At 45.6% G+C, this 13,652-nt stretch overlaps 1 protein-coding gene across 3 annotated transcripts in view; it reads right to left on the bottom strand.

Annotated features, from left to right (window-relative positions):
* Positions 1 to 13,652, bottom strand: part of GAB3 (GRB2 associated binding protein 3) — an 80,085-nt gene that overhangs the window by 21,207 nt on the left and 45,226 nt on the right. The window lies entirely within an intron of this gene.

The raw sequence follows: 13,652 nt of genomic DNA, 5'->3' as shown, positions 1-13,652 counted from the left end.
TGGGCCCTAGCCAGTTTGGATCAGTGGATAAAGCGGCCTGTGGGCTGAAGGGTCCCGGGTTCGATCCCTAGTAGGGGGTGCGCAGGAGGCAGCCATCAATGATTCTCTTTCATCATTGATGTTTCTATCTCTCTCCCTCCTTTCCTCTCTGAAATCAATTAAAAAAAATTTTTTTAAAGAAACATCGATGTGAGAGAGACACATTGGTTGCCTCCTGCACGGGCCCTGAGGGGATTGGGGGATTGAGCTTTCAATGGAGGTACAAGCCCTTTACCGGAATCAAACCCATGACCTTTCAGTCTTCGGGCCCATGTTCTATCCACCGAGCCAAACTGGCTAGGTCTCAAGTCTGCTTTATTCAGTAATGATAGGATGGGTCATTTGGGGGAGTGTAGTAATAGGATTCACACCCACAGGTTGAAGGACCAGAATTATACAATCAATGCAGCAAAGGCATGTGATATAAATGTATTTATGCTCATGCCCCAAAACACACAAAACACCTTATTAATGAAGAACAAAAAGGAAACTTTCTTATCATCCTCCATCTCAGGGGTGGGCAACCCCTGGCACGCGTGCCAAACATGGCACGCCAGTAACTTTTGCTGGCACGCGAAACCCTCTCTTATAATCTTCCATTTACAATTTTTTTCTTAATATCACCTTTTTTTATTTTGCAGATAAATTCAGTGTAGGTGCATCTTAGATAAATAAATAATTTCACATAACAAGTTATCCTAAAGACCATAGACATGTATTGACGAGGGAGGGGAAGAGCAATTTCTATGCCTCTGCCTTAACTCTCCCTGCCTTCCTAGATCCGACCAGTGTTTTGGTTTCATCCACATACGCTTGTGAATCTTTGTTCTCAGTGATGAATTTTGTTAAGTCTCGTAATAGGAGTAGCCTGACGGATGAGAGTAGTAGCTCGCGCATATCTCTGAAGGTCACGAAATATAAACCTGATGTAAAATCTCTGTCATCAGGGATGCAGCAGCAAAAGTCCCACTGATAATATCAAACGGAGTCATCAAGTTTTCTGTCGGACTATCAGTGTACATGTATACATTAAAAAATAAATGTATTTTTCATCATCATATACTGTGTTTTTGTCGCTCAAATGAATTTTATTATTTCTTCAAGGTTCTTCACATACGTACACCTTAAGAGATATCAAGTAGGCATAACATGTTCTCAAAAAATTAGGGTTGGCACGCAGAAGAACTCTGAGTCAGAGATTTTGCTGGTTTTGGCATGCACTCACAAAAAGGTTGCCCACCCCTGCTCTATCTCAACCCCAAAGCCAATATCATACATTAAAATCACATGCAAATCATGAGTGCTCGTCATTGTCAGTATTATCTGACATTGTTATATAACTTCTAAAGAATTGCTCAATCAAAAAAATCATACACATTGGAAAGGAGAGAGGATTACCATTATCTGAAGTTGATGGTTATCTTTCTGTAACATCCCCCAAGATGATTAAAATCCAAAGAGTTCTAAGAGAATTAAGTAACATGTGGCTAGTTAGGTTGCATATGTGAGAAAACCATGTTCTAAGTCTTTTACCACAACCCCTTTAATCTCCAAAACTGTACTATAGGAGATATTCCCATTTTATGTCCGGGTTATGTCTGAGAAATTTGAGAGATGAACTAAAGTGCCTAAGGTCATACAACTACGGTGCTGTAAGGAAAGGGTTTGAACTCAAGTGAGGGTCAATGGGTCAGTAATGAATGTGAAGTAAAAAAGTAGAGAGGGTGTGCAGCCAATTCTTTCGGATGTCTGACTGTAAAGGGGAGATCTCTGGGGCCAAGGAATTATTTTTTAAACATGGAAGACATGCCCTAACCCATTTGGCTCAATGGATAGAGCGTCAGCCTGCAGACTGAAGGGTCCCAGGTTGGATTCCATTCAAGGGCATGTACCTTGGTTGTGGGCACATCCCCAGTAGGGGGTGTGCAGGAGGCAGTTAATTGATTTTTCTCTCTCATCGATGTTTCTAACTCTCTATCCCTCTCCCTTCCTCTCTGTAAAAAAAATCAATAAAATATATTAAAAAATAAAACATGGAAGACACAAGCATTTCCCCCCCACGCCCAGCACCTAAATCACAGTGTCTCTCAACCACAGACTGACATGCACTACAGGACATCTGCAAACATATGAGTTTTGCTTGTCATAAAGGCCGGGAGTCAGGAGGGCCAGGAATTGTCTGGCTTGAAACTATCAGTGCCCTGTTGAGAACCACTGTAACAATCGAAAGGAACTTTCCTTCGTGCAATAAAAATCTTAGAAAGGGTCCATCTTGAGATAAGATGATCCGGCAAAGCTTAGTACGTGCTCAAAAAAGGGCCCTGGCCAGTGTGGTTCAGTTGGTTAGACATCAACCCCATGCATCAAAAGGTTGCTGGTTCGCCCTAACCAGTTTGGCTCGATGGACAGAGCGTAGGCCTGCAGATTGAAGGGTCCCAGATTCAATTCTGACCAAGGGTACATGCCCGGGTTGTGGGCTTGATCCCAGTAGGGCGCATGCAGGAGGCAGCAGATCAATGATTCTCTCTCATCATTGATGTTTCTATCTTTCTCTCCCTCCTTCCTTCCTCTCTGAAATCAATAAAGAAATATATATATATTTTTAAGCAAGGGCGGGGGGGGAAAAAGGACACATATGTAATACCCTTTGTAATACTTTAAGCAATAAAAAAAAAAAAAAAAGATTGCTGGTTCCATTACCAGTCAAGGCACAAGCTCGGGTTGTGGGCTCGATCCCTGGTAGGGGGTGTGCAGGAGGCGGCCAATTGATGCTTTGCTCTCGCATCAATGTTTCTCTCTCCCCCTCTCCCTTCCTAAAAAAAAATTAATAAAAATATTGGGGGGGGGGGGCGGAGAATGATGCTGCAAAGAAACCAGCACTGAGAGAATGGCAGACTGTTTTGCATGCCACTGGAGCTACTGAGGAGGAACTTAAGCCTCCTTGGCCCCCCACTCACCCTTGACCTAGAATGTTTGCTGCAGACAGTCCCAAGAAGATGTGCAAATTCCATCGGATAAATAGATAGCTACCTCTTGGGGTATGAGGCCTGGGGAAAGAGGTATTTGCAAGTGGCCATAGCCACACTAATTTTGTTGTTGTTGTTAATCCTCACCCGAGGATATTTTTCCATTGATTTTTTTAGAGAGTGGAAGAGAGAGGGAAGAGAAACACATCGATTGGCTGCCTCCTGCACCTGCCCCGACCAGGAATCAAACCCGGGACCCTTAGGTCTGCAGGCCAACGCTCTATCCACTGAGCCAAACTGGCGAGGGCCATAGCCACACCATTCTGAGGAGTCCTCAGTATCTGTAAACTTCCGTGCTGTCTCCTGGAGGCAGGGAGAAAGAATTGAGGATGTTCCTTGAGTCCCTTATCTTTTCTCTTAGGTGCCCTTTGCCCAGTGGCCGCCACCTGGCCAGCCTGTGGCCAGCACGTGGCTTGCTCTCTGTGGGAGAGAATGGGGCACAGACCAGGGTAACAGGCCGATGGGCCGACGGGCCGACAGCAGGGCTTTCTTCCATTGGAGGGGCCCGATGTTGCAGTTGGCAAATGCAAGTGGAGAGATTTATGCTCTGTGGTTTGCGCTTCTGTGCAGTGGTATGTGTGACAGCAGGAAGTGCGGGGTTCTGCCAGGAGGCATGGTGACCACTGGGACAGGAAGTCCTTTATATCTCTAGCTGATGCCTGACACATTTATAAGCCCACCAGCTTTGACCAAGAGACCAGGGGGAAAGAAAAAGCTACCGTGTGGAGTATTCTCAGCTCCCTCCCTGCCCAGGAAACAAGATCTGAAGCAGCAGAGAATCTGATAAAGCACCCACGAGGGGAAGGCCCATGGGCACAAAGGACCTGCAGTTATGCCTCAGAATAAAAAGCCCTTTTGAGCCTGTGGCAGGGGGCGCCCATCAGAAGGAGGGCAGTTGGGTTGTTCCATGTCGGGTTGGGCCAGGGAGGGGAAAGCAGTGCCTGGCAGGTGAGGCCTGGCTTGGTTCTGCCATGATATGGACAGTATAAAGCTCTGAGGAGGTGCTTGGCCACTCAGAAGACAGACAAAGCAGTGTGATGAAGTTCTTTTATTTGTTTTGTTTCAATTTAAAAAAAAAAAATTGATTTTTGTTCATCTTCAACCAAGTATATTTTTCCATTGATTGCTTTTTTTTGAGAGAGAGAGAGCGTGGAAGGGAGGAGGAGAGACAGAGGGAGAGACACATCGATGTGAGAGACACGCATCGATTGGTTGGCTCCCTAGGGATTGAGCCTGCAATGAAGGTAAGTGCCCTTGACCAGAATCGAACCCAGGACTCTTCAGTCCTCGGGGCTGATGCTCTATCCACTGAGCCAAACCAGCTAGGGCAGTTCTTGGTTTGGAAATGGGAGGAATAACAGTACGTGTGTATGCTCCTGGGAGTAATCCAGGAGGGAGAGCAAAATGAATGCTACAATAAATCCCTGTACCAAAAACATGGCATTGAATGGAGTGGAGGAAAGGGGCGCCAGAGTCCCTGTGAGGTTTGGAGTGAGGGAGACGAGACATGTGGGCAGTGCCTGAGGCAAACAGGAGCAGAAGGCCTTGTCCTGGTGTCCCCTGTGAAGATGGTCTTCCCTGTGACAATGTGGGCCCAAAGAAGGCGCCTTGGGGACGAAAGAATGGCACATATGCCTGCTAAGGAAAGTTTTCATGGGGAGCCTGGGCTACCCCAAACTTCCCCAAGGCCACCTTGGTAGGGATACGTGAAGAGGAGGGGGTTAGAACTATGAAATGGGCCCGGCCGGTGTAGCTCAGTGGTTGAGCATCAACCTATGAACCAGGAGGCCACAGTTCGATTCCTGGTCAGGGGCACATGCCTGGGTTGTGGGCTGGATCCCTACTGTGGGGCGTGCAGGAGGCAGCCGATCCATGATTCTCTCATCATTGATGTTTCTCTCTCTGTCTGTCTGTCTGTCTCTCTCTCTTTCTCCCTTCCTCTCTGAAAACAATTAAAATATATTTAAAAAAGAAGAAATATGAAATGGGTGGATTCATAGGGGTGTCAACCAGGAGAGGTGGGCGTGCAAAGAGGAGAATGACATGGACAAGTCTGGTTTTCACTCATTCATTCAACAAGTACCTGTAACTAGGCCACTAACATGCTGGACACGGTGCAGAGGCTGAGCAAACGGAGGTGAGCAAGCCACAGGCCCTGTCACAGCCTTGTGGGCAGCAGGGGAAGTGGGCAGATGGATAAACAGACAATTGCAGTCAGTGAGATAAGCGCTATGATAGGGAAAGCCAAAATGCTATGGCAACACACAGAGAGGCATCGCTATCAGATTGGTGTGTCTAGGAAAGCTTCCAGAGGAAACGATGGCTGAGTTAAGACTGAAAAAGGGGCTGAGGGCACAGCGGCTGTAAGTGCAGGGAGTTCAGTAGAGCTGGGAGGCAAGCAGAGCAGAAAGGAAAAAGAACTGTCACACCCAGTCACCTGAGTAGGATGCGGCATAATGTTCATGCTAAATCAGGCAAAACGCATCAGCATGCTCTCCCTCAGGTTTTTAAATCTCTACCTAAGAGTTGTAATTACGCAAACGCAGAAATGATGCATTCTTGGAATTCTCTGTTAAGTAAGTGGAAGCAGTCCTGTCCCATCGGGCTTATCAGCTTCTGGAAGTGAGAGACATGTGACAAGGGCCCCTGAAAGCAGTCATCCATGCCAAAATGAAGCTTTTTCCAATGAAACAGTGCCACAGGAAGTTATCAAAGAAGAGTCACATCAAGCCTGGCAGGTGTGGCTCAGTGGTTGAGCCATGAACCAAAAGGTCACTGGTTTGATTCCTGGTCAGGGCATGTGCCCAGGTTGCAGGCTGGATCCCCAGTGTGGGGTTGTGCAGGAGGCAGCCAATCAATGATTCTCATCACTGATGTTTCTCTCTCTCTCCCTCTCCCATTCCTCTCTGAAATCAATAATATATATACACACACACACACACACACACACACACACACACACACACACACACAGGCCCAGGCAACTGTTACAACAGAACAACCAGCACAACTGGTCGCTATGACACACACTGACCACCAGGGGGCAGACGCTCAGCACAGGAAAAGCGCCCTAGTGGTCAGTGTGCTCCCACAGTGGGAGTGCCACTCAGCCAGAAGCTGGGCTCATGGCTGGCAAGCGCAGTGGCAGTGGCGGGTGCCTCTCCTGCCTCCATGGCAGCATTAAGGAGCGGCAAGCCAAGTGGTAAGGAGCGAGCAGGCAGGTAGTTAGGAGCGAGGGGTCCTGGATTGGGAGAGGGTTGTCCGATTGCCAGGCTGAGGGGGACCACCCCCCCCCCCCCGTGCACAAATTTTGTGCATCAGGCCTCTAGCATTTTTTTTTAAAAAAGAAGACTTTTTTTTTTAAAAAAAAAAAAGACATACTACTTAACAAAAGGAAGATAAACAACTCAATCAAAAAATGGGCAACAGATCTAAATAGATACTTTTCGAAATAAGACAGAAGGAAGGCCAAGAGACATATGAAAACATGCTCAAAATCACTAATTATCCAAGAGATGCAAATCAAAACAATGCAGTACCATCTCACACCTGTCAGAATGGCTATCATCAACAAATCAACAAAGGGCAAGTGCTGGTGAGGATGTGGAGAAAAAGGAACACTTGTGCACTGCTGGTGGGAATGCAGACTGGTGCAGCCACTGTGGAAGACAGTATGGAGTTTCCTCAGAAAACTAAAAATGGAACTCCCATTTGACCCTGTGATCCCACTTCTAGGACTATATCCCAAGAAACCAGAAACACCAATCAGAAAGGATATAGGCACCCCTACGTTCATAGCAGCACAATCCACCATAGCTAAAATCTGGAAACAGCCAACATGCCCATCAGCAGATGAGTGGATTAGAAAACCGTGGTACATCTACACGATGGAATACTATGCTGCTGTAAAAAAGAAGGAACTCTTACCATTTGCAACAGCATGGATAGAACTGGAGATCATTATGCTAAGCGAAATAAGCCAGTCAGAGAAAGATAAATACCACATGATCTCACTCATTTATGGAAAATAATGAACAACATAAACTGATGAAGAAAAACAGAAACAGTGAAGCATCAATCAGATGCTCAAACCTCAGAGGGAAGGCAGGGGAGGGTGGGGGTAAAGGGGAGAGATCAACCAAAGGACTTGTATGCAAGCATATAGGCCTAACCAATGGACACAGACACCAGGGGGGTGAGGGCATGAGTGGGGGGATGGGGAGTAATGTGGGGATAAGGACACACGTGTAATACCTTAATCAATAAAGAAATTTTAAAAAATAAAAATAAAATAAATAATAATAATAAAATAAAAAGAAGAGTCACATCAAAAGGACAGAGGAGCTAACCTGAAGAAGTTCCCACTGGCCAAAGACAATTTGAGCTTTAATAAGTATGATGATAGTGGCTTAAAAATCAACAAATATGTTTAAATCCTTGAGTTCTCATGATATTACAAAAGAAAAAAAGAACTTGTCATCGTCAGAGGTGGTGAGGGGACCACTTCATTATCTTGCAAACTGGTAAGTAAGGGGCAAGAAGTGAGCATTAGCCTGCCTTTCCCAGATAAGCCATCCCACTGAGCGGATGAAGGGAAATACCTTCTTTTTTACAAAAATATATTTTATTGATTTTATACAGAGAGGAAGGGAGAGGGGTAGAGTTAGAAACATCGATCAGCTGCCTGCTGCACATCTCCCACTGGGGATGTGCCCATAACCAAGGTACATGCCCTTGACCGGAATCGAACCCGGGACCCTTCAGTCCGCAGGCCAACACTCTATCCACTGAGCCAAAAGGGTCAGGACAGGAAATACCTTATAAATGTCTTCTAATAATGGAAACAAATAGTAGAACTAGAGTACCGCCATTTTGTTTAGAGTACCGCCATTTTGTTATGGCCAGTGAATGAAAAGGTATAAGTACTAAGCATCAACAGTGGCCAACCCAGGAAGAGAAACAAGTAGACACTTCGTACTTCAACAGCCTGGCATGAGGCAAAAGCCAGATTGAGGGAAATTCTGCAGGCCAAAGGCCCAGGTTCTTCAGCAGATAAATGGTAAGAAAAAGGACAAGAAGTGGGAAATCTATGGATTGCTTGACACTTAAATGATGTAACAAAAATGTTTCTATGTGGCCCGGCCGGCATTGACCTATGAACCAGGAGGTCACGGCTCGATTCCCATCAGGGCACATGCCCAGGACGTGGGCTCGATCCCCAGTAGGGGGCGTGCAGGAGGCAGCTGAACAAAGATTCTCTCTCATCATTGATGTTTCTATTTCCCTTTCCCTCTCCCTTCCTTCCTAAAATCAATAAGAATATATTTAAATTTTTTCCATGTCCTCTAGATAAATTATAGTGTGTAGAGGATGCCCATTTGAGTGATAAAAACATAAAAATGCAAAGAGATTTTTATGTGTTGGGAATAACAGTTATGGGGAGGAGGAGGAGGTTGTGATGGAGATGGGGCACATGGAGGGGCTTTGGTAGTAGGTGGCAAAGTTATTTTTCAAATGGTTGCTGCTTCCAAGGGGGCTCACCCAATAGTCATTTGATGAGCCATACATTTTTATTTTTATGTTTTTAAATATATTTTATTGATTTTTTACAGAGAGGAAGGAGAGGGATAGAGAGCTAAAAACATCGATGAGAGAGAAACATCGATCAGCTGCCTCCTGCACACCTCCCAATGGGGATGTGCCCGCAACCAAGGCACATGCCCTTGACCGGAATCGAACCTGGGACCCTTCAGTCCACAGGCCGATGCTCTATCCACTGAGCCAAACCGGCTAGGGCAGCCATACATTTTTAAAGTGTGGTTTGTCCTATCTATATTTTCTTTTATGATAAAAAGGATTTTATTTTTTTATATATTTTTACTGATTTCAGAGAGGAAAGGAAAGGGAGAGATAGAAACATCAATGATGACAGAGAATCATTGATTGGCTGCCTCTTGCACAGCCCATCCTGGGGATCAAGCCCACAACCCGGGCATATGCCCTGACCAGGAATTGAACCTGGGACCTGTCAGTCTGCAGGCTGATGCTCTATCCACTAAACCAAACTGGCTAGGGCATAAAAGGGATTTCAAAACAATTCCCCCGGAGAGGATATATTCATGGATTCATTCAATAAACAGTTTCTGAGTCCTAGCCGGTTTGGCTCAGTGGATAGAGCATCGGCTTGCAGACTGAACGTTCTGGATTCGATTCCAGTCAAGGGTGCTTACCTCGGCTGCAGGCTCAATGCGTGTGGGAGGCAACCAATCGATGTGTCTCTCTCACATCGATGTGTGTCTCTCTCTGGCTCTCTACCTCCCTTCCACTCTCTCTAAAAATCAATGGGAAAATAGCCTCTGGTGAGGATTTTAAAAAAACACACCACAGTTACTATGTGCCAGGCACTGTGCACAAAAGAAGGGTGCTGGGTCATCAGGGGATTGGTAAGCTCACAGAGGGCGCGAGGACCTGAGAGCTGCGGTCTTCTGCCCGGGAGATGTTTACATTTTACAAGTTCAGGACTGCAGGCTTCCACAGCTGCATGGACTCCACCTTCTCCCCTTGGGCCTCCGCTGCTGGGCCGCTCATGAGCAGCTTGGGAAGCCAAGATGGAAAAGGGTGAGGTCAACAGTTCAGGAGAGACTGCAAAGATGAGCATATCATGGGCCAAGAGGATCTAGAAAGCAGAATCCGCGTGCAAACAAGCGCCCACAGTTATGACTCAGAGAAAGAATACAAAGGGGGGGGGGGCGCTGAATGGAAAGTCAGGAGACCTGCATTTGAATTTTGATTCTACTTCATTTCTTTATTTATTTTTAAATATATTTTATTGGTTTTTTGCAGAGAGGAAGGGAGAGGGATAGAGAGTTAGAAACATCAATGAGAGAGAAACATCAATCAGCTGCCTCCTGCACACCTCCTACTGGAGATGTACCCGCAACCCAGGTACATGCCCTTGACCGGAATCGAACCCGGGACCCTTCAGTCCGCAGGCCGACGCTCTATCCACTAATCCACTAAGCCAAACCGGTCAGGGCGATTTTTTAAATATGTTTTTATTGACTCCAGAGAGAGGAAGGGAGAGGGAGAGAGAGAAACATCCATGATGACAGAGAATCATTGATCGGCTGCCTCCTTGCATGCCCCTGACTGGGGATGGAGCCCGAAACCCAGGCATGTGCTCTTGACCGGGAATAGAACCGAGACCTCCTGGTTCATAGGTCGATGCTCAACCACTGAGCCACACCAGGCGGGCAGATTCTACTTTAGACTTTCGGGGTGACCTTGAACAATTAACTTGACTGCTGTTCCAAATTACAATCCTGCCATTTGTAAATGAAGATAATAAACCTTGTCCAGCCTCCCTTTTGGTGTAATTGCAGTGAACTAGTGAGAATGGATAGCAAAACGTTATTGATTTGAAAGCAAGTTATAAAATGACAATTGGATTGTTGGCCCCCAGGGCACAAGGCACCGCTGCCCGGCGGAAGCTGCTTCTGTCCGTTTCCTCATGAGGGCTTTTCCAGCTCTGACCATCGGAAGCTCAGTTTCCCTGCCACAGCCACCAAGCTGAGTCATTATCACCCATCAGTCTCATCTCCAACAACAAAAACCTGCAATATCCTGCAACCTTGTGGCGAGGTATTCCTGCTCCTTTCTAAAATAAAAACTCCTCCAAGGAAGGTATATATAGGTTTGTTTTTTATGGAATTCTTAGAGGAATAACTGAATGCCATCCTCCTGACAGTAAAAGGTATGTGTTGTCCTTCTCTTAAACCAATCCAACTTGCAGATTTCACTATTTTCTTTTTTCTTTTTTAATATATTTTATTGATTTTTTACAGAGAGGAAGGGAGAGAGAGAGAGAGAGAGAGAGAGTTAGAAACATCGATCAGCTGTCTCCTGCACATCTCCCACTGGGGATGTGCCTGCAACCCAGGTACATGCCCTTGACCGGAATCGAACCTGGGACCTTTCAGTCCGCAGGCCGACGCTCTATCCACTGAGCCAAACCGGTTTCAGCGATTTCACCATTTTCTTGATCAAGAGTGGCCCACCAGCCCTAGCCGGTTTGGCTCAGTGGATAGAGCATTGGTCCGCGGACTGAAGGGTCCCGGGTTTGATTCCGGTCAAGGGCACATGCCTGGGTTGCGGGCTTGATCCCCAGTAGGGGGTGTGCAGGAGGCAGACGATCAATGATTCTTGCTCATCATTGATGTTTCTATTTCTCTCTCCCTCCCCCTTCCTCTCTGAAATCAATAAAAATATATTTAAAACAAAACAAACAAAAAATAAAAACTAGACCAAATTTATAAAACAACTATTTTCAGACACTGGGCGGCAGTCAGTGCAGGGCTGTGGTAGGAATAAGAAGAGAAATAAAAGAGGGGAAGCCTGCCTTAGCCGATTTGGCTCAGTGGATAGAGTGTCAACCTGTGGACTAAATGGTCCCAGGTTCGATTCTGGACAACGGCACATGTCCAGATTGTGGGCTCAATCCCCAGTGGGGAGCATGCAAGAGGCACCCAATCAATGATTCTCTTACATCATTGATGTTTCTATCTCTCTCTCCCTCTTCCTTCCTCTCTGAAATTAATTAAAAAAATAGATTTTTTTTAAAAAAGAGGGGGAAGCCCCTATGACCATCCTGGCTTTCAGCTGTAGTCACATTTCAAGACTGTAGTGCCAGGAAAGCATCCCAAACGGAGCGTGGCAGTCTTGCCGAGTGTAGAAGACAGAGATCAGAATTCTGGATAGTTGAAGCGGCTGAAATCTGTCAAACAAAATACTAGAAAGGAGGGAGCTATTTAAAGCAAGAGCTCCCGAAATCTACATAGGAATTCCCCCATGAGAGACTTTGGCAGAATAGTAACATGCCCTTGTAGGGTGAAACCCCATGAGGGGAATCCAAAAACAACTCCTGGGGTGGGGTGGGGTGGGAGGGAACAGGCAGGGATTAACTGAAAAACATGACCCATGGACGCAGACAACAGCATGGGGAAGGCCTGGGGCGGGATGGGGGTTGGGTGGAGGGTGGCAAAAAAGGGAGAAAATGGGCCGAAACCGGTTTTGCTCAGTGGATAGAGCGTCGGCCTGCAGACTGAAAGGTCCCGGGTTCGATTCCGGTCAAGGGCATGTACCTGGATTGCGGGCACATCCCCAGGGGGTGTGCAGGAGGCAGCTGATCGATGTTTCTCTCTCATCCATGTTTCTAACTCTCTATCTCTCTCCCTTCCTCTCTGTAAGAAATCAATAAAATATATTAACAACAAAAAAAGGGAGAAAATGGGAGACCTCTGTAATACTATCGATAATTTTAAACATAACTTAAAAAATCAAGCAACTACTGAAGTGTAATTTAAAAAATAATTGAAAAAAACAAACAAACAAGCAACTACTGAAGACTCAAATTGAATAACTGCTGGAGCTCACACAGGGCTGGGAGAGTTCTGACCAGCTAGCGAGGAGAAATCTGGGACATTCAGCAGAGACCCTGAACTAGCCCTAGAGTATGGCTACTCTAGACCTACCCTAAGAAAGCTTAAAAAGCAGCCTTGGAGTGACTGAGCTGATCCTAAAGTTACTAAACATAGTTTAAATCTTTTTTTTAAATTTTTTAAAAAATATATATTTTATTGATTTTTTTACAGAGAGGAAGGGAGATGGATAGAGAGTTAGAAACATCGATGAGAGAGAAACATCAATCAGCTGCCTCCTGCACATCTCCTACTGGGGATGTGCCCGAAACCAAGCTACATGCCCTTGGCCGGAATCAAACCTGGGACCTTTCAGTTCGCAGGCCGACGCTCTATCTACGGAGCCAAACCGGTTAGGGCAGTTTAAATATTTTTAATAGGAGATAACAAAGTCCAGACATATAACAGTATAATATTTACAATGTAAAACACCCCAAAAATATTACTAAAAGTGTAAAGAGGCAGGGAAATGTGGCTCATAATCAGGAGAAACAACAGTCAATAGACAGAGACCTAAAAATGACAGAGATGATGGAATAAGCAGACACGAATTTTATTTATTTTTATTGATTTCAGAGGGAGGGAGAGGGAGAGAGAGATGGAAACATCAATGATGAGAGACAATCATTGATTGGCTGCCTCCTGCAGGCCCCACACTGGGGATCGAGCCCGCAACCCCAGGCATGAGCCCTTGACTAGAATCAAACCCGTGACCCTTGAGTCCACAGGCTGATGCTCTATCCACTGAGCCAAACCAGCTAGCGCAGCAGACAAGAATTTTAAAACAGCTATTGTATGTTTGAGATTTAAAGGAAAACATGTACATAATTAGGAGAGAATTGGAAGAGCTAGACAAGAACAAAATGGAACTTGTGGAAGTGAAAAAATATAATATCTGAAATGAAAAAAAAAAATCACTGCATGGGCATAAGAACATATTAGACACTGAAGAGGGGTTAAGTGAACCTGAAGCACAGAAAGAAAGAGCTGGGGGAGAAATGAACAGAATTATCCAGGGAGCTGCTAAAAATGCACACCCCTGAACCTCACTTCTAGGTAGCCTAATTTATCAGGCCTGATTTGGGGCCCAGGAATGTGCATTTTAACATGC

The sequence above is a fragment of the Myotis myotis genome, unplaced genomic scaffold (assembly GCF_014108235.1).
Source record: "Myotis myotis isolate mMyoMyo1 unplaced genomic scaffold, mMyoMyo1.p scaffold_m19_p_4, whole genome shotgun sequence".
Classification (NCBI taxonomy): domain Eukaryota; kingdom Metazoa; phylum Chordata; class Mammalia; order Chiroptera; family Vespertilionidae; genus Myotis; species Myotis myotis.
The sequence above is the reverse complement of the archived record's forward strand: the minus strand, read 5'-3'. Positions and strand labels throughout refer to the sequence as shown.